The sequence below is a fragment of the Schistocerca gregaria genome, chromosome 2, assembly GCF_023897955.1.
Source record: "Schistocerca gregaria isolate iqSchGreg1 chromosome 2, iqSchGreg1.2, whole genome shotgun sequence".
NCBI lineage: Eukaryota > Metazoa > Arthropoda > Insecta > Orthoptera > Acrididae > Schistocerca > Schistocerca gregaria.
The window spans coordinates 771542638-771561689 of NC_064921.1; the positions used below are offsets into that span (position 1 = coordinate 771542638).

At 51.4% G+C, this 19052-nt stretch overlaps 23 non-coding genes across 23 annotated transcripts; 18 read left to right on the top strand and 5 right to left on the bottom strand.

Annotated features, from left to right (window-relative positions):
* Window positions 1-5050: 5050 nt before the first annotated feature.
* Trnae-uuc (transfer RNA glutamic acid (anticodon UUC)) lies at window positions 5051-5122 on the top strand. Its single transcript has one exon. It is a non-coding gene; the product is annotated as a tRNA-Glu (tRNA).
* A 198-nt stretch (window positions 5123-5320) lies between these two features.
* Trnai-aau (transfer RNA isoleucine (anticodon AAU)) lies at window positions 5321-5394 on the top strand. Its single transcript has one exon. It is a non-coding gene; the product is annotated as a tRNA-Ile (tRNA).
* A 586-nt stretch (window positions 5395-5980) lies between these two features.
* Window positions 5981-6052, bottom strand: Trnag-ucc (transfer RNA glycine (anticodon UCC)). Its single transcript has one exon. It is a non-coding gene; the product is annotated as a tRNA-Gly (tRNA).
* Window positions 6053-6393: 341 nt separating this feature from the next.
* Trnag-gcc (transfer RNA glycine (anticodon GCC)) lies at window positions 6394-6464 on the top strand. The gene has a single exon. It is a non-coding gene; the product is annotated as a tRNA-Gly (tRNA).
* Window positions 6465-6845: 381 nt separating this feature from the next.
* Trnam-cau (transfer RNA methionine (anticodon CAU)) lies at window positions 6846-6918 on the top strand. Its single transcript has one exon. It is a non-coding gene; the product is annotated as a tRNA-Met (tRNA).
* A 296-nt stretch (window positions 6919-7214) lies between these two features.
* Window positions 7215-7286, top strand: Trnae-uuc (transfer RNA glutamic acid (anticodon UUC)). The gene has a single exon. It is a non-coding gene; the product is annotated as a tRNA-Glu (tRNA).
* A 198-nt stretch (window positions 7287-7484) lies between these two features.
* On the top strand, window positions 7485-7558 carry Trnai-aau (transfer RNA isoleucine (anticodon AAU)). The gene has a single exon. It is a non-coding gene; the product is annotated as a tRNA-Ile (tRNA).
* A 586-nt stretch (window positions 7559-8144) lies between these two features.
* Trnag-ucc (transfer RNA glycine (anticodon UCC)) lies at window positions 8145-8216 on the bottom strand. The gene has a single exon. It is a non-coding gene; the product is annotated as a tRNA-Gly (tRNA).
* Window positions 8217-8557: 341 nt separating this feature from the next.
* Trnag-gcc (transfer RNA glycine (anticodon GCC)) lies at window positions 8558-8628 on the top strand. The gene has a single exon. It is a non-coding gene; the product is annotated as a tRNA-Gly (tRNA).
* A 381-nt stretch (window positions 8629-9009) lies between these two features.
* Window positions 9010-9082, top strand: Trnam-cau (transfer RNA methionine (anticodon CAU)). The gene has a single exon. It is a non-coding gene; the product is annotated as a tRNA-Met (tRNA).
* A 296-nt stretch (window positions 9083-9378) lies between these two features.
* Trnae-uuc (transfer RNA glutamic acid (anticodon UUC)) lies at window positions 9379-9450 on the top strand. The gene has a single exon. It is a non-coding gene; the product is annotated as a tRNA-Glu (tRNA).
* Window positions 9451-9648: 198 nt separating this feature from the next.
* On the top strand, window positions 9649-9722 carry Trnai-aau (transfer RNA isoleucine (anticodon AAU)). The gene has a single exon. It is a non-coding gene; the product is annotated as a tRNA-Ile (tRNA).
* A 576-nt stretch (window positions 9723-10298) lies between these two features.
* On the bottom strand, window positions 10299-10370 carry Trnag-ucc (transfer RNA glycine (anticodon UCC)). The gene has a single exon. It is a non-coding gene; the product is annotated as a tRNA-Gly (tRNA).
* A 341-nt stretch (window positions 10371-10711) lies between these two features.
* Trnag-gcc (transfer RNA glycine (anticodon GCC)) lies at window positions 10712-10782 on the top strand. Its single transcript has one exon. It is a non-coding gene; the product is annotated as a tRNA-Gly (tRNA).
* Window positions 10783-11163: 381 nt separating this feature from the next.
* Window positions 11164-11236, top strand: Trnam-cau (transfer RNA methionine (anticodon CAU)). Its single transcript has one exon. It is a non-coding gene; the product is annotated as a tRNA-Met (tRNA).
* Window positions 11237-11532: 296 nt separating this feature from the next.
* On the top strand, window positions 11533-11604 carry Trnae-uuc (transfer RNA glutamic acid (anticodon UUC)). The gene has a single exon. It is a non-coding gene; the product is annotated as a tRNA-Glu (tRNA).
* A 198-nt stretch (window positions 11605-11802) lies between these two features.
* Trnai-aau (transfer RNA isoleucine (anticodon AAU)) lies at window positions 11803-11876 on the top strand. The gene has a single exon. It is a non-coding gene; the product is annotated as a tRNA-Ile (tRNA).
* Window positions 11877-12440: 564 nt separating this feature from the next.
* Trnag-ucc (transfer RNA glycine (anticodon UCC)) lies at window positions 12441-12512 on the bottom strand. The gene has a single exon. It is a non-coding gene; the product is annotated as a tRNA-Gly (tRNA).
* A 341-nt stretch (window positions 12513-12853) lies between these two features.
* Window positions 12854-12924, top strand: Trnag-gcc (transfer RNA glycine (anticodon GCC)). Its single transcript has one exon. It is a non-coding gene; the product is annotated as a tRNA-Gly (tRNA).
* A 381-nt stretch (window positions 12925-13305) lies between these two features.
* Window positions 13306-13378, top strand: Trnam-cau (transfer RNA methionine (anticodon CAU)). Its single transcript has one exon. It is a non-coding gene; the product is annotated as a tRNA-Met (tRNA).
* Window positions 13379-13674: 296 nt separating this feature from the next.
* Window positions 13675-13746, top strand: Trnae-uuc (transfer RNA glutamic acid (anticodon UUC)). Its single transcript has one exon. It is a non-coding gene; the product is annotated as a tRNA-Glu (tRNA).
* A 198-nt stretch (window positions 13747-13944) lies between these two features.
* Window positions 13945-14018, top strand: Trnai-aau (transfer RNA isoleucine (anticodon AAU)). The gene has a single exon. It is a non-coding gene; the product is annotated as a tRNA-Ile (tRNA).
* A 574-nt stretch (window positions 14019-14592) lies between these two features.
* Window positions 14593-14664, bottom strand: Trnag-ucc (transfer RNA glycine (anticodon UCC)). The gene has a single exon. It is a non-coding gene; the product is annotated as a tRNA-Gly (tRNA).
* Between the last annotated feature and the right edge of the window lie 4388 nt (window positions 14665-19052).

Here is a 19052-nt window from a genome sequence, read left to right on the forward strand (position 1 = left end):
TGAACCGGTGAAGTCCGCGGAGATGACTATTTTGTCCACCACTTACGCTTCGGTGGCTCGCGACCAACCGACCGACCAACTGCCCATGGATACCGAAGTAGACATTCGCCCCCAACCAACCCTTCCTCCAACGGCCGAGCAACTTGTTGACATTTCTGAGCGACAAGAGCAACACCTGAGTGTGAGTGACGTGGTTGATTCCGTAGCGCAGTCCCCGACTCTGTCAACAGAACAAAATTCCACCTCCTCAGAGACGCAGGTCAGGACTGTGACTGCTGAATGTCGTTCCCCACAACCCCACCATGAAATCTCGGATTCCGATGAGCGTTGTCCACCTGCTAAATCCCCGCGGAAGAACAAGAAACGCAGAATCGCCCGCCAGGGTGCGGAAGAGGCGGCGGCGTCGTTGCGGGGAAAGGTGCAGCAAATCATGGACAAAGTCAGTGCAAAATCACCAGAATCCTCCCGACAACAGGCGCTAACTTCTGCACACCTGCGGGATGAAGATCGTGCAATCACGCTAACTGAGCCCTCTCGCGATGCTACCGGCCAGGTGTCTCCCATGTGCAGTGACGATGTTGATCATTGTTTAAAAGAACAACGACAACATCATCCTCTTGCGTCCAAGAACCCCAGCACTATAGACTGGGCGGCGGAACCAGAGGTCGAACACATGGACGCTGATGCAACTGATATTCCAGTCACTTCCCGATTTCCCGAACAGCCTTCTACGGCAGTAGAACCGGCACATGATGATAAGTTACTGGATCCACGGCAGGCAAACAAAGAAGAGGACTCTGACTTCTTTTAAAACGGCGCCGATTCCTTCTTACTCTCGTAAGAGCGTGAATGACTGATCAGCAGGCGTATAAAATTGGTACATTAAATATAAATAAAATCCGCAGTTCCCTCAAACTCGACAACATCGTAGACCTCTTATACGCCGCCGACATTGATATCCTCTTGCTTCAGGAGGTCGCCGACATTGCTTTGAACCACATTCCCGGTTATAATGTGACGGCCAATCCGGGACACGGTTCCGATTTAGGCACCGCTATTCTCACGAAAGAAGGAATTATCGTCCAGAATGTAGAACGACTCATAAGTTGTAGGGGAATTGGCGTGACTATCAATAATGTTAGACTCCTAAATCTGTATGCACCATCCGGCTCAACTAATAGGCGACGCCGAGCGGACTTTTTCAAGGAAGAAATACTTCCGCTTTTTGCAACACAATATGACCACCTAATATTGGCGGGAGATTTTAACTGTGTACTTAACGCCAAAGATCAGACGCCGCATTTCAATAAATCGATTGAATTAGAACAGATCGTCAAGGATTTACGTTTAGTCGATACGTGGGAGCACAAGTTTGGTACAACACCTGGTTTTACTCACGTCACGAATCATTCAGCGAGTAGATTGGACCGCATTTACGTATCGGACACTCTCAGACAGCGAATTTTACAAACTGAGGTCTGGCCAACCAGTTTCTCCGACCATGCGGCTTATATTTGCACGCTGAATTTGGGGAAACAGGAAACCTACCGAGGCAAAGGACTATGGAAACTAAATGTTGCACATTTAGACGATCCTGAATGCAGAGAAGCCTTCACTCGAGCGTGGAATGAAAGTGAAGCTAAATTCAGTACGTACGGCTCGGCATTGCAATGGTGGCTCGAATGCGCTAAACCGAAAATTCGTAAATCCATGATACAATATTCCCGGAATAAGAACTGGTGGTTTAAGAGAACGATGGAGTTTTATTATCAATGTCTTCGAGACTTATATACTCTTGATGCCACTGTGATTGACAACTACCCCCGCATTAAAAGACTGCAAGCAAAAATATTACTTTTGAAACGAAAACAGATGGAAGGTTACAAAATTAGAGGTCGGGTTTCGACTATGGCAAAAGGCGAACAGCCATCCATTTATCACCTGATACGTGAAACTAAACGAGCACGGACAAAGATCTTAACTGAACTACAATCCGAAGACGGCACGATTCTAACTCGGCAACACGATATCAGAGACGCCGTTCAAACTTATTACACTGACTTGATGTCCAATAAACCTACCGACGACGAAGCCCTTGCAGAGTTCCGGAGCAGCTTAACGCACAGGCTTCGCCCTGCGGATGTAGCCGAACTCGTCACCGATGTAACGGAAGATGAACTGGAAGATGTGGTGTTCCACAGTCCAAAAAACAAATCTCCCGGATGTGACGGTCTCCCGGTGGAACTTTATCAAGTCTTCTGGCCACAACTGAAGACAAAGCTGACGGTGCTCTGCAACGAACTTCTCCAACCGGACATGCCCATTCCTCCGCCATTCAGTGAAGGACTTGTAGTCTTACTCCCGAAACGGACGAGCAATAACACCGTCGCAACTTTGCGACCCATTACGTTGCTCAACAGCGACTACAAAATTTTTGCTCGCATTCTCGCAACGAGAATGAAAACTGTGATGCATACCGTCATTGGATCACATCAAACGAGTGTTGGAAAGGACAGAGCTATATATCAGACATTATCAGACTATCGAGATGTGATTTCTGTTGCGGACGCTTGCAAAATCCGATGTGCTATCGTAACTTTAGATTTCGCACAGGCTTTCGACAGAGTGAACCATCCTTACCTTTTCCAGATAATGCAGACTCTGGGTTTTCCTCCGCAGTTCATCAGCATCATACAGAAATTGTTACGGAATAGTACATCCAAACTTGTCGTTAACGGTCAGCCAAGTCGCGCCGTCCCGATAAACAGTTCTGTTAGGCAGGGCTGCCCTATGTCGATGGCGCTGTTTGCCATTGCGATCGAACCGCTGCTAGTCACCTTGACGGAACGTTTACAAGGACTCCACATACACGGGCAGAAGATAGTGTGCCGAGCTTACGCTGATGATGTTACCTTCCTAGCTATGAATGTCAATGAGGTCGAGAGGGGTCTCCTGATCATCTCACAATATGAAAAGGCATCTGGTGCGAAACTGCATTGGACGAAATCAGGGATCATGAACGTTGGGCAAGGCATAGGCGCGATCGGTCATGGCCAGCTTAAAGAGATCACTAGGATGACGTGTCTCGGTGTCGATTTTCGGAACACCATCCGCCACACCATTGCCGCCAATTATAAGCAATTGCTCAACAAAATTCGTGCTTGTGCGAAGTTACATAGCGTCAGGAAATTGGACGAGCTTCAAAAGGTTGAATTGGCCAATATTTATATCACTGCCAAAATCAATTATGTGGCTCAAGTTTTGCCCATCCCCACCGATATAGCCAAATGCATGCTGTCCGCGCTTGGACACTTTGTATGTCGTGGCCAGATCTTTAAAGTTCGATATGACACCTTGACGCTCCCAACGCGAGATGGCGGACTCAGTCTCACCGATGTACACAAAAAAGCGAAAGCTCTTTATTTCTGCAAAACTTACAAGCTATGGAAACAGTCACCGACCAGTCTGACCGCTCTTGTCCTGAATGAAATCGCACCGACTGATCTTCAACCGCCAATTGATGTGCACCATATACCGACTGCGCTCTACCACTTCAAGAGTTTTCTCTTAGAGTATAGTTATGTCCATACAACAGTCTCTGAAAAGAATTTGACGACAGTTAAGGCAATCTACAACTCCTTTGTGGCAACTAAATCACGGAATGTTATCGAACAAAAATTTCCAAACTACAACTGGGACGCGACGTGGCAAAACATCCACAGCCCCTACTTACCTTCGCAAGTAAAGGCGACGTGGTACGCTGCCGTCAATAGAAAAATCCCGACGCAGTCCAGGCTTCATGCAATTCATTTGCAGGACTCGCCAATGTGTGTCACGTGTAATCTCATAGACAGCGAAGAACACCGTTTCGTCTGTGGTACCACGAAAGATATATGGGGTTACGCCCGACAGAAACTGTCGAGCATCAAGAGGACCTCACCATCTGCGATAACGCCAGCTGACTTTCTCAACCCTGAAGCAATCCCATTTCCCAGGACAAAGCGGAATGCTGTCAACTGGATAATAGGTCACACAGTGCACTATATTTTTAGTACTGGCGATAAGAACAAAGACGATTTCGTTCTATACCTGACCCTGCAGCACAGCATGATCGCACGCGAACGTAACTACAAGGCGACCTTTGCCAACTTTTTAAGCAAGACCATTGTGTGATATGCGATTCGACACTCGACCCGTCAGTCTTGCCATGACGGGGAACGTAATATTTAAAGAACGCCCGAAACTATACCACGAGACATGAATGCATGTTTAACCTTCTTTCGAAGTAAGGCGAAACCGACTATTCGCTACATCATTGAGGAGCAGCAGAGGACAATAACAGACGAAAGATGTGAAGACAACACTAGAGAAAAAAAACAAACACTTTTCGTTTTCTTATATTTTGCACCAACAAAGGAGAAGATTCCTTTTTAATCACTTATTTCTTATTTATTTATTTATTAATCCTAACCAGAAAAGGTACTTTAGTTCGACACTGCTTAACATAGTTGATAGTGTCATCATTTTTTTTTTTTTGCCGTTAACGCCTCACTCACCTAGAAGAAATGGATTGAGTTCTGGTGGAAGAATGGATCCCTTCTGGAAGATCCTCATAAAAAAAAAAAAAAAAAAAAAAAAGAGGAAAAAAAAAGTGGTTCAAAAAAAAAAAAAAAAAAAAAAAAAAAAGGTAGCGCAGTAGGCAGCGCGTAAGTCTCATAATCTTAAGGTCGTGAGTTCGATCCTCACCCGGGGCATTTAATTTTCTGTGACTGATGGTGGTGCTGTTGCTGGGGCCCCAACTTATTTCTTGTTTGTTATCCACAACGCTTCAGCGGGAAAACGTTTACTTCCTGTTATTGCTACTTACAGCTTCCCTTTTTCTCTTCTCCCAGCAGAGCATGAAGCCAAAAGCATTGCTCTGAGACGTTTGAGGTGCGCGCCTTGCCAGTCAGCATGCGCAAAGATGCTCGCAAAGAGAGATGGGCGCCGACGCGGGACTCGGCACGAAATGCGACAAGGGACCGTCCGAACCGTCGAAGAGACGCACAGATCCGGTGTGGTCTAGTGGCTAGGATACCTGGCTTTCACCCAGGAGGCCCGGGTTCGATTCCCGGTACCGGAACGGAATTTTTTCCACACTACTCGTGACAAGTTTGAGCTGTCCGAGCTGCCGTTTCCCGTCCTGCTCGCAATATAGCTACTGTTTCGTGACAGTCAGCAGAATATAGACGAGGGAAGCAGACACACGACGGCCATAGAAATGGTGTATGGCTTCATGCCACACGGTTCCAGCGTAGGCCTGAGCAACTGCATCTGTCGAGGCCCGTTAGCTCAGTTGGTTAGAGCGTCGTGCTAATAACGCGAAGGTCGTGGGTTCGATCCCCCCACGGGCCACTACGCTTTTACTACTACGAAAAGGCAGCGCCGATTTCAGCTGGCGAGTGTGATGACCACCCTGCGTGGAAGTTGACAGAGGTTCCAAACCCGACCTGTCGGGAAGCGCTACAGCATTCACTCGCCAATGGCCATAGTGTGCACAAAACACTGGTTCTCAACCGATAAAGAGAAAACGAAAGGAAATGTCCGATTGCCGATGCGTAACAACTTTGGCCCTTGTCAGTACTTGGGCGGGTAAGTGCATCGGAACACAGGGTACTGTCGGCAGTTTTACTTCCTATTTTTCTTTCTCCTTTGTTTTCGGAGCCACAGCCCGATTCGGTCAGGGAGACGCCACCGTGAAATGAAGGGGCGTGCTGTGTGTCCATCGCCTCGCCTCTCCTTACCTCTCTCAGTCGTTTCTCGTGCTTGTTGTTTTGATATAGGCCGATTTGAGAGCGTCAGCTCTCGCGTCAGCTCTCGCAAAGTCGAGACAAGTCGAGACACACTACAGGCTGGTCTGCAGCGAGTAACAGGGAGGGAAAAAAAACATTAATTTCAAGGCGCGTGGCAAAAGTACTCAAACGCGAAATTAAAAGCCTGCTGCGGTGGCCGGGAATCGAACCCGGATCAACTGCTTGGAAGGCAACTATGCTGACCATTACACCACCACCGCACAAGCGAGTGCCCCGGCGCCGCACTGTGTCGGCTTCCCGCCTGTCGGCAGCGGCCGAAGGTGGTGGTACCTGGCAGGCGCATTTCGAGGTAGGCTAGGGGAGCACATCCAGACGCATTCGGACAGCATATCCGCGCACATTTCGCATCCTTTGGCAAGAGTCGGCTCCGGTGACGCAAGAGTACGCAGAGGACCGCGTTCTGGCGGCGATTTTAAGCAGTACAGTGCAGGGTTCAGCGTCTGCAGCATCTTCTCGACAGAATGCTATGGCGCTTGACGACAGTCCCACTTTCCCTCAAGACAACTGCTCGGGAAGCAGCGTGAAGTTGCTACCGGCCGGAGCATCGGTGGTTCAGTGGTAGAATGCTCGCCTGCCACGCGGGCGGCCCGGGTTCGATTCCCGGCCGATGCATCATTTTGCTTTTCCCGCGGTAATGCTGCCGTGTGGCTTGCGCGCTTTACATGCACGATCCACAAGAATGTGTAGCTGGATTCCTTTGAGAAGAACCGAGAACGCAGCACTAGCGGGTCCCCACTGGGACGCTCGCATCATGTTCTACAGACTAGCGTCGGCCTGGCCTCACAAGTTGCTGTGTCCAGGTGCCTCCGAGGCACTGAACTTTAACGACAAGGAGTGCTGCCTATCGTTGCAAAAGCTGCAGCAACACCGCAATTAACTGGGCCGGCAATGGACGTGTAGCAAACAGAACACGTTATCCAGGAAGTACAGTGTCTTCACGTCTAACATTGGGTATGATACTTACCCAGTTTCCAGGACAAAGGGTTCACCGGTGCCTCGGTAGCGCAGTAGGCAGCGCGTAAGTCTCATAATCTTAAGGTCGTGAGTTCGATTCTCACCTGGGGCATTTAATTTTCTGTGACTGATGGTGGTGCTGTTGCTGGGGCCCCAACTTATTTCTTGTTTGTTATCCACAACGCTTCAGCGGGAAAATGTTTACTTCCTGTTATTGCTACTTACAGCTTCCCTTTTTCTCTTCTCCCAGCAGAGCATGAAGCCAAAAGCATTGCTCTGAGACGTTTGAGGTGCGCGCCTTGCCAGTCAGCATGCGCAAAGATGCTCGCAAAGAGAGATGGGCGCCGACGCGGGACTCGGCACGAAATGCGACAAGGGACCGTCCGAACCGTCGAAGAGACGCACAGATCCGGTGTGGTCTAGTGGCTAGGATACCTGGCTTTCACCCAGGAGGCCCGGGTTCGATTCCCGGTACCGGAACGGAATTTTTTCCACACTACTCGTGACAAGTTTGAGCTGTCCGAGCTGCCGTTTCCCGTCCTGCTCGCAATATAGCTACTGTTTCGTGACAGTCAGCAGAATATAGACGAGGGAAGCAGACACACGACGGCCATAGAAATGGTGTATGGCTTCATGCCACACGGTTCCAGCGTAGGCCTGAGCAACTGCATCTGTCGAGGCCCGTTAGCTCAGTTGGTTAGAGCGTCGTGCTAATAACGCGAAGGTCGTGGGTTCGATCCCCCCACGGGCCACTACGCTTTTACTACTACGAAAAGGCAGCGCCGATTTCAGCTGGCGAGTGTGATGACCACCCTGCGTGGAAGTTGACAGAGGTTCCAAACCCGACCTGTCGGGAAGCGCTACAGCATTCACTCGCCAATGGCCATAGTGTGCACAAAACACTGGTTCTCAACCGATAAAGAGAAAACGAAAGGAAATGTCCGATTGCCGATGCGTAACAACTTTGGCCCTTGTCAGTACTTGGGCGGGTAAGTGCATCGGAACACAGGGTACTGTCGGCAGTTTTACTTCCTATTTTTCTTTCTCCTTTGTTTTCGGAGCCACAGCCCGATTCGGTCAGGGAGACGCCACCGTGAAATGAAGGGGCGTGCTGTGTGTCCATCGCCTCGCCTCTCCTTACCTCTCTCAGTCGTTTCTCGTGCTTGTTGTTTTGATATAGGCCGATTTGAGAGCGTCAGCTCTCGCGTCAGCTCTCGCAAAGTCGAGACAAGTCGAGACACACTACAGGCTGGTCTGCAGCGAGTAACAGGGAGGAAAAAAAAACATTAATTTCAAGGCGCGTGGCAAAAGTACTCAAACGCGAAATTAAAAGCCTGCTGCGGTGGCCGGGAATCGAACCCCGATCAACTGCTTGGAAGGCAACTATGCTGACCATTACACCACCACCGCACAAGCGAGTGCCCCGGCGCCGCACTGTGTCGGCTTCCCGCCTGTCGGCAGCGGCCGAAGGTGGTGGTACCTGGCAGGCGCATTTCGAGGTAGGCTAGGGGAGCACATCCAGACGCATTCGGACAGCATATCCGCGCACATTTCGTATCCTTTGGCAAGAGTCGGCTCCGGTGACGCAAGAGTACGCAGAGGACCGCGTTCTGGCGGCGATTTTAAGCAGTACAGTGCAGGGTTCAGCGTCTGCAGCATCTTCTCGACAGAATGCTATGGCGCTTGACGACAGTCCCACTTTCCCTCAAGACAACTGCTCGGGAAGCAGCGTGAAGTTGCTACCGGCCGGAGCATCGGTGGTTCAGTGGTAGAATGCTCGCCTGCCACGCGGGCGGCCCGGGTTCGATTCCCGGCCGATGCATCATTTTGCTTTTCCCGCGGTAATGCTGCCGTGTGGCTTGCGCGCTTTACATGCACGATCCACAAGAATGTGTAGCTGGATTCCTTTGAGAAGAACCGAGAACGCAGCACTAGCGGGTCCCCACTGGGACGCTCGCATCATGTTCTACAGACTAGCGTCGGCCTGGCCTCACAAGTTGCTGTGTCCAGGTGCCTCCGAGGCACTGAACTTTAACGACAAGGAGTGCTGCCTATCGTTGCAAAAGCTGCAGCAACACCGCAATTAACTGGGCCGGCAATGGACGTGTAGCAAACAGAACACGTTATCCAGGAAGTACAGTGTCTTCACGTCTAACATTGGGTATGATACTTACCCAGTTTCCAGGACAAAGGGTTCACCGGTGCCTCGGTAGCGCAGTAGGCAGCGCGTAAGTCTCATAATCTTAAGGTCGTGAGTTCGATCCTCACCCGGGGCATTTAATTTTCTGTGACTGATGGTGGTGCTGTTGCTGGGGCCCCAACTTATTTCTTGTTTGTTATCCACAACGCTTCAGCGGGAAAATGTTTACTTCCTGTTATTGCTACTTACAGCTTCCCTTTTTCTCTTCTCCCAGCAGAGCATGAAGCCAAAAGCATTGCTCTGAGACGTTTGAGGTGCGCGCCTTGCCAGTCAGCATGCGCAAAGATGCTCGCAAAGAGAGATGGGCGCCGACGCGGGACTCGGCACGAAATGCGACAAGGGACCGTCCGAACCGTCGAAGAGACGCACAGATCCGGTGTGGTCTAGTGGCTAGGATACCTGGCTTTCACCCAGGAGGCCCGGGTTCGATTCCCGGTACCGGAACGGAATTTTTTCCACACTACTCGTGACAAGTTTGAGCTGTCCGAGCTGCCGTTTCCCGTCCTGCTCGCAATATAGCTACTGTTTCGTGACAGTCAGCAGAATATAGACGAGGGAAGCAGACACACGACGGCCATAGAAATGGTGTATGGCTTCATGCCACACGGTTCCAGCGTAGGCCTGAGCAACTGCATCTGTCGAGGCCCGTTAGCTCAGTTGGTTAGAGCGTCGTGCTAATAACGCGAAGGTCGTGGGTTCGATCCCCCCACGGGCCACTACGCTTTTACTACTACGAAAAGGCAGCGCCGATTTCAGCTGGCGAGTGTGATGACCACCCTGCGTGGAAGTTGACAGAGGTTCCAAACCCGACCTGTCGGGAAGCGCTACAGCATTCACTCGCCAATGGTCATAGTGTGCACAAAACACTGGTTCTCAACCGATAAAGAGAAAACGAAAGGAAATGTCCGATTGCCGATGCGTAACAACTTTGGCCCTTGTCAGTACTTGGGCGGGTAAGTGCATCGGAACACAGGGTACTGTCGGCAGTTTTACTTCCTATTTTTCTTTCTCCTTTGTTTTCGGAGCCACAGCCCGATTCGGTCAGGGAGACGCCACCGTGAAATGAAGGGGCGTGCTGTGTGTCCATCGCCTCGCCTCTCCTTACCTCTCTCAGTCGTTTCTCGTGCTTGTTGTTTTGATATAGGCCGATTTGAGAGCGTCAGCTCTCGCGTCAGCTCTCGCAAAGTCGAGACACACTACAGGCTGGTCTGCAGCGAGTAACAGGGAGGAAAAAAAAACATTAATTTCAAGGCGCGTGGCAAAAGTACTCAAACGCGAAATTAAAAGCCTGCTGCGGTGGCCGGGAATCGAACCCGGATCAACTGCTTGGAAGGCAACTATGCTGACCATTACACCACCACCGCACAAGCGAGTGCCCCGGCGCCGCACTGTGTCGGCTTCCCGCCTGTCGGCAGCGGCCGAAGGTGGTGGTACCTGGCAGGCGCATTTCGAGGTAGGCTAGGGGAGCACATCCAGACGCATTCGGACAGCATATCCGCGCACATTTCGCATCCTTTGGCAAGAGTCGGCTCCGGTGACGCAAGAGTACGCAGAGGACCGCGTTCTGGCGGCGATTTTAAGCAGTACAGTGCAGGGTTCAGCGTCTGCAGCATCTTCTCGACAGAATGCTATGGCGCTTGACGACAGTCCCACTTTCCCTCAAGACAACTGCTCGGGAAGCAGCGTGAAGTTGCTACCGGCCGGAGCATCGGTGGTTCAGTGGTAGAATGCTCGCCTGCCACGCGGGCGGCCCGGGTTCGATTCCCGGCCGATGCATCATTTTGCTTTTCCCGCGGTAATGCTGCCGTGTGGCTTGCGCGCTTTACATGCACGATCCACAAGAATGTGTAGCTGGATTCCTTTGAGAAGAACCGAGAACGCAGCACTAGCGGGTCCCCACTGGGACGCTCGCATCATGTTCTACAGACTAGCGTCGGCCTGGCCTCACAAGTTGCTGTGTCCAGGTGCCTCCGAGGCACTGAACTTTAACGACAAGGAGTGCTGCCTATCGTTGCAAAAGCTGCAGCAACACCGCAATTAACTGGACCGGCAATGGACGTGTAGCAAACAGAACACGTTATCCAGGAAGTACAGTGTCTTCACGTCTAACATTGGGTATGATACTTACCCAGTTTCCAGGACAAAGGGTTCACCGGTGCCTCGGTAGCGCAGTAGGCAGCGCGTAAGTCTCATAATCTTAAGGTCGTGAGTTCGATCCTCACCCGGGGCATTTAATTTTCTGTGACTGATGGTGGTGCTGTTGCTGGGGCCCCAACTTATTTCTTGTTTGTTATCCACAACGCTTCAGCGGGAAAATGTTTACTTCCTGTTATTGCTACTTACAGCTTCCCTTTTTCTCTTCTCCCAGCAGAGCATGAAGCCAAAAGCATTGCTCTGAGACGTTTGAGGTGCGCGCCTTGCCAGTCAGCATGCGCAAAGATGCTCGCAAAGAGAGATGGGCGCCGACGCGGGACTCGGCACGAAATGCGACAAGGGACCGTCCGAACCGTCGAAGAGACGCACAGATCCGGTGTGGTCTAGTGGCTAGGATACCTGGCTTTCACCCAGGAGGCCCGGGTTCGATTCCCGGTACCGGAACGGAATTTTTTCCACACTACTCGTGACAAGTTTGAGCTGTCCGAGCTGCCGTTTCCCGTCCTGCTCGCAATATAGCTACTGTTTCGTGACAGTCAGCAGAATATAGACGAGGGAAGCAGACACACGACGGCCATAGAAATGGTGTATGGCTTCATGCCACACGGTTCCAGCGTAGGCCTGAGCAACTGCATCTGTCGAGGCCCGTTAGCTCAGTTGGTTAGAGCGTCGTGCTAATAACGCGAAGGTCGTGGGTTCGATCCCCCCACGGGCCACTACGCTTTTACTACTACGAAAAGGCAGCGCCGATTTCAGCTGGCGAGTGTGATGACCACCCTGCGTGGAAGTTGACAGAGGTTCCAAACCCGACCTGTCGGGAAGCGCTACAGCATTCACTCGCCAATGGCCATAGTGTGCACAAAACACTGGTTCTCAACCGATAAAGAGAAAACGAAAGGAAATGTCCGATTGCCGATGCGTAACAACTTTGGCCCTTGTCAGTACTTGGGCGGGTAAGTGCATCGGAACACAGGGTACTGTCGGCAGTTTTACTTCCTATTTTTCTTTCTCCTTTGTTTTCGGAGCCACAGCCCGATTCGGTCAGGGAGACGCCACCGTCAAATGAAGGGGCGTGCTGTGTGTCCATCGCCTCGCCTCTCCTTACCTCTCTCAGTCGTTTCTCGTGCTTGTTGTTTTGATATAGGCCGATTTGAGAGCGTCAGCTCTCGCAAAGTCGAGACACACTACAGGCTGGTCTGCAGCGAGTAACAGGGAGGAAAAAAAAACATTAATTTCAAGGCGCGTGGCAAAAGTACTCAAACGCGAAATTAAAAGCCTGCTGCGGTGGCCGGGAATCGAACCCGGATCAACTGCTTGGAAGGCAACTATGCTGACCATTACACCACCACCGCACAAGCGAGTGCCCCGGCGCCGCACTGTGTCGGCTTCCCGCCTGTCGGCAGCGGCCGAAGGTGGTGGTACCTGGCAGGCGCATTTCGAGGTAGGCTAGGGGAGCACATCCAGACGCATTCGGACAGCATATCCGCGCACATTTCGCATCCTTTGGCAAGAGTCGGCTCCGGTGACGCAAGAGTACGCAGAGGACCGCGTTCTGGTGGCGATTTTAAGCAGTACAGTGCAGGGTTCAGCGTCTGCAGCATCTTCTCGACAGAATGCTATGGCGCTTGACGACAGTCCCACTTTCCCTCAAGACAACTGCTCGGGAAGCAGCGTGAAGTTGCTACCGGCCGGAGCATCGGTGGTTCAGTGGTAGAATGCTCGCCTGCCACGCGGGCGGCCCGGGTTCGATTCCCGGCCGATGCATCATTTTGCTTTTCCCGCGGTAATGCTGCCGTGTGGCTTGCGCGCTTTACATGCACGATCCACAAGAATGTGTAGCTGGATTCCTTTGAGAAGAACCGAGAACGCAGCACTAGCGGGTCCCCACTGGGACGCTCGCATCATGTTCTACAGACTAGCGTCGGCCTGGCCTCACAAGTTGCTGTGTCCAGGTGCCTCCGAGGCACTGAACTTTAACGACAAGGAGTGCTGCCTATCGTTGCAAAAGCTGCAGCAACACCGCAATTAACTGGACCGGCAATGGACGTGTAGCAAACAGAACACGTTATCCAGGAAGTACAGTGTCTTCACGTCTAACATTGGGTATGATACTTACCCAGTTTCCAGGACAAAGGGTTCACCGGTGCCTCGGTAGCGCAGTAGGCAGCGCGTAAGTCTCATAATCTTAAGGTCGTGAGTTCGATCCTCACCCGGGGCATTTAATTTTCTGTGACTGATGGTGGTGCTGTTGCTGGGGCCCCAACTTATTTCTTGTTTGTTATCCACAACGCTTCAGCGGGAAAATGTTTACTTCCTGTTATTGCTACTTACAGCTTCCCTTTTTCTCTTCTCCCAGCAGAGCATGAAGCCAAAAGCATTGCTCTGAGACGTTTGAGGTGCGCGCCTTGCCAGTCAGCATGCGCAAAGATGCTCGCAAAGAGAGATGGGCGCCGACGCGGGACTCGGCACGAAATGCGACAAGGGACCGTCCGAACCGTCGAAGAGACGCACAGATCCGGTGTGGTCTAGTGGCTAGGATACCTGGCTTTCACCCAGGAGGCCCGGGTTCGATTCCCGGTACCGGAACGGAATTTTTTCCACACTACTCGTGACAAGTTTGAGCTGTCCGAGCTGCCGTTTCCCGTCCTGCTCGCAATATAGCTACTGTTTCGTGACAGTCAGCAGAATATAGACGAGGGAAGCAGACACACGACGGCCATAGAAATGGTGTATGGCTTCATGCCACACGGTTCCAGCGTAGGCCTGAGCAACTGCATCTGTCGAGGCCCGTTAGCTCAGTTGGTTAGAGCGTCGTGCTAATAACGCGAAGGTCGTGGGTTCGATCCCCCCACGGGCCACTACGCTTTTACTACTACGAAAAGGCAGCGCCGATTTCAGCTGGCGAGTGTGATGACCACCCTGCGTGGAAGTTGACAGAGGTTCCAAACCCGACCTGTCGGGAAGCGCTACAGCATTCACTCGCCAATGGCCATAGTGTGCACAAAACACTGGTTCTCAACCGATAAAGAGAAAACGAAAGGAAATGTCCGATTGCCGATGCGTAACAACTTTGGCCCTTGTCAGTACTTGGGCGGGTAAGTGCATCGGAACACAGGGTACTGTCGGCAGTTTTACTTCCTATTTTTCTTTCTCCTTTGTTTTCGGAGCCACAGCCCGATTCGGTCAGGGAGACGCCACCGTCAAATGAAGGGGCGTGCTGTGTGTCCATCGCCTCGCCTCTCCTTACCTCTCTCAGTCGTTTCTCGTGCTTGTTGTTTTGATATAGGCCGATTTGAGAGCGTCAGCTCTCGCAAAGTCGAGACAAGTCGAGACACACTACAGGCTGGTCTGCAGCGAGTAACAGGGAGGAAAAAAAAACATTAATTTCAAGGCGCGTGGCAAAAGTACTCAAACGCGAAATTAAAAGCCTGCTGCGGTGGCCGGGAATCGAACCCGGATCAACTGCTTGGAAGGCAACTATGCTGACCATTACACCACCACCGCACAAGCGAGTGCCCCGGCGCCGCACTGTGTCGGCTTCCCGCCTGTCGGCAGCGGCCGAAGGTGGTGGTACCTGGCAGGCGCATTTCGAGGTAGGCTAGGGGAGCACATCCAGACGCATTCGGACAGCATATCCGCGCACATCGCGCGGAGCGGCGGAGCGGTTGCGGCTTTGTTTACATCGCGGGGCGGCGCTCAGCGAGTGTTTCGAGGTCCACGTGTTCAAGTTTAATCAACGTGAGTACCATGTCGGCAATTACTAGGACAAACACTGCACAGTTTGTGTTCGATAGAAATGCTTTGCGGCCCACCGCGTTTGAAATCCACGAATTTATATTTGAAGATTTGAAAATCCCGGAAGATCTAGTAGACACATTTCAATTGGATTTTGCGCAATATTCGCTATTTTTGAAGTTCTTTTCCGGTGACATCTGTGAAAAGTTTGTAGAGAAATTTGGCGGCGTGCGTAAATTTAGGCATATCAATGGCACAGTCAGTGATGTTCAAATTGTGCCCTCGGGTTATGGCGTTAGGACGGTCCGAGTATTTAATGTGCCTCCTGAATGTGGTAACGATTTAATTGCACGTGCTCTAACTCAGTACGGCGTAGTGTTGTCGGTTGTTAATGAAAAGTGGTCTAGTGCGTACCGGTACCAGGTTAATAGTGGCGTACGTAGTGTCCGCATTGATTTAAAGAGACACATTCCATCTTATGTAATGATTGCGGGCTGTAGAGCTCAAGTGAGTTATATCGGCCAGCCACCCACGTGCTCAATTTGTCATTCCACTGAGCATTTACGTGCAGACTGTACCCGTCGAAGACCCGTGCAGCTCCCACGTAGTGACGCGGCGGCTACCGGCGGCCACTTTGTGCCACTAATGAGTGAAATCGTAGCGGGCACCGTACCACAACCCCGACAAGCCGACCCCATTCGTGCTGAGGACGTGCCAAGTGAGGTGACTGTTACCGTCGAGGCACCACAGGACCGGATGGAAGACGCTCCCATTTTGTCCTCGGCTGTTGTAGCGTCGGATGCAGTTACTCCGGAGATCCCAGATGTTTCGGAGCATTCACCAGTTGCTATTCCGGAAGCGATGGACATCACCTTACCCCCGCCTCCTCCACCTGAAGAGGTACCCCTCGCACCGAGGAAAGGGCGTACGAAGAAAAATAAAAATAAGGGTACTAGGAGTCAGCAGTCTGATGATATGCCGTGCAGCCCTGTATCAGAGAGTGGCAGTGAGAGTGAGGTTCAGACATCGTGCCCCCCTTCCTCTGAAAGCACTGGGCGCCAGGAGCGTATAAGGGAACAAACAGCACAGCTCAAGGTTCTCCTGAATACGGCACGCGAACAGGGTGCGCATGCTGCGAAGCGCAAAAGCGAGCAAAGTAGCGAGCAGGTCCCCCAGCGCACGCGCAGGCATTCGGTGACGTCGGCCGCCGGTACAGCGACAACACAGGCGAAAGGAGCCACGTCCACAGACACCGCTGGCGGTCGCGACCAGCAGACCGACCGACCAGCGGAGACGCCCTGGTGGAAGCAGGAGGAGGACGACCCTGGAGCCCACTAGCGGCTTTTAGGCGGGCCCGCTGCAGTTCGTGCCCATTTCACATGAGACTTCTGTTCTGCAGTTCCTGCACGATGAAGGATATTTTCTACACTGTATTGTCCACGTGTTACGTGATAAATTGCAGCGCTTCTTGGCAATATATTAGCATGCTTCAAACGCAACATGCAGCTTTCGTTTCTCCTATTTCTTGCTAATATTTGAATGTCTGTGTTTTAAATGGCCGCCGCTCGTCAACATCTAAAGATTTTCTCAGTTTTATTACTAAATGTCAATCGCATACTAGCTGCGCACAAGATTGCATGTTTTATTGACTTTTTAACTTTGGGAGGCTATGACATTGCATTGCTCCAAGAAGTTACAGTTCAGCGATTCGATAACGTTCCTGGTTATGATGTCATCTATAACATAAATGTTGACGGTACTTGTGGCACCGCCGTTCTTTATAAAAAAGGATTGCAACCAACTGACGTTCAATCTTTACCGAATGGCCGCCTCCTTACATGTACGATCCAGGATGTCACCTTTATTAATGTATACGCGCCGAGTGGCACCGACCACAAACGTGCTCGATCTGTGTTTTTTAACCAAGATGTAGTTCCGTTCTTTGCGTCATCCCGCAATGTAATAGTCGGCGGTGACTTTAACTGTGTTACTGCCGCTGTCGATCAATTTCCAACGGCTACCATGTGCCCGGAACTTTCGCAACTAATTGTGACCAATGATCTGATCGATGTTTGGCGACATTTTCATCCTGTCACAACGCAGTACACACATTTTTATCAGAACGGTGCCAGCAGACTTGATCGAATTTATGTATCGCGGCCACTTCAATCCTGTCTTCAGAGAGTAGCGGTACATCCCGTCGCTTTTAGTGATCACTGCGGAGTTGTGTGTGACATGCACCTACAGACCAATAGGCAGGCGCCACCTTCCCGTGTTTGGAAACTCAATACCCGTCATCTCTCTGCCGCCGGTTTACGTTGCGAGATTCAAAATATGTGGCAGCTTTGTTTTGAAAAACGGGGAAGTTATGCCTCAGTCTTACATTGGTGGGTCGACTTAGCCAAACCGCAGTTGCGCAATGTTGCGATGCGGTATGCAAGGGAGGTGTCGTTTTGGGAGAGGCGCACCATTGCCTTTTATCAGCAGTGCCTACAAGATGCGCTGGATGCACCCGTGGCGCCTGGTCAAAACTTACGCGCACGTTTACGTAGGATTCAAAATAAGATACTCAATCTTCAACTCCAAAAGGCGAAAGGACTTCTGATCCGGAGCCGACCGCTGTGTGCAACACTTGAAGAGGTGCCAACGCTTTACCACTTGGCACGCGAGAAACGGTTGGCGCGGAGGAAAGTAATTACCGCTCTCATCACGGACACTGGTGCTCGTCTCACGGCGAAGCATGAGATCGTTCCCCATGTCTCCGACCATTTTAAGAGATTGTTCGGACGGATCGCTGTCGACGATGTAGCACTTTCGTTTCTGTTAGATGAATTGGATCCTGTCATCTCCGACTCTGACCGACAGTCACTAGATGAGATGATGTCACTGGCCGATGTGAAAGATGTGTTGCGCTCGTGTCGTCGGGGGAAGTCTCCAGGTCCCGATGGCCTTCCAGTAGAATTTTACCTGGCTTATTGGGATATTTTCGGTGAGACATTGACGACCATGATAAATGAAATTGTTCGTGGTGCTGCGGTCCCTTCGATGTTTGTTGAAGGGCGTATTATTTTGATTCCAAAGACACCGACAGCATGCCGTGTTGAGGCGCTACGCCCTATCACACTTTTAAATGCAGATTATAAACTGGCAGCGCGGTGCCTTGCAACGAAACTCAGTGTGGTCATGGACAAGGTCATCAGTCCGTTCCAGTCGTGTGGTGTGAAACGTCGCAGCATCTTTCATGCGGTTGCTTCATATCGAGACGTGGTCGCGTACGCGTCCATAAACGGCCTGTCCGCTGGAATTCTCTCCATCGACTTTGCCAATGCATTTGACCGTATCGGACACGATTATCTTTTCTCCGTAATGACAAAACTGGGGTTCGGCGGCCACTTTCTCACCGCTTTAAGGAATCTTTTAACGTCGGCGACTTCAATAATTGTAATCAATGGTTGGCAGTCGGCGCCCATCCCTATCACGAGGTCGGTCAGACAGGGCTGTCCTTTAGCAATGCCCCTATTCGTCATTGCGCTCGACCCGTTTTTGCGCGCGGTCGGCCGCATCATTGAGGGTGTCCAGGTCTGTCAGGTCTCTCTCAAATGTGCTGCCTACGCTGACGACGTGGGACTTTTCATGGGGCGGACACACGACTTGGACAGAGTGCGCGATGTTTTGCTGTTATACGAACGTGCCTCTGGCGCCGTTCTAAATACGCGGAAAACAGTGTTAGTACCGCTGGGTCGGCGGGGACTGTATGCTGAACAGGACTGGTTCCGTGTTGTGCACACCCACAAAATTCTAGGACTCGACATTGTAGCGTGCCCACAAAAAATGCAAGTTTTAAACTGGAGGCGAATTCTTGGTACTGTGAAGGCCCTATGTCGTAGCCACTCAGGTCGCCGACTCAACTTACATCAACGTGTGGCTGTTATTAACACTTTCATCTTATCAAATGCGTGGTACATCGCCCAATTGCTTAGTGTGCCGAAGCAGATAGGGAGGGCGATCTCGCAGGCGGTCTACTGGCTTCTGTGGCGGCATGAAATTTTTAAAGTCAAGGCTTCGACCTGTGCCATCGACCGGCAACTGGGCGGCCTCGGTTTCACCGACGTTCCACGCAAGTGCGACGCGCTGCTCGTCCACCGGACAGCCACCCT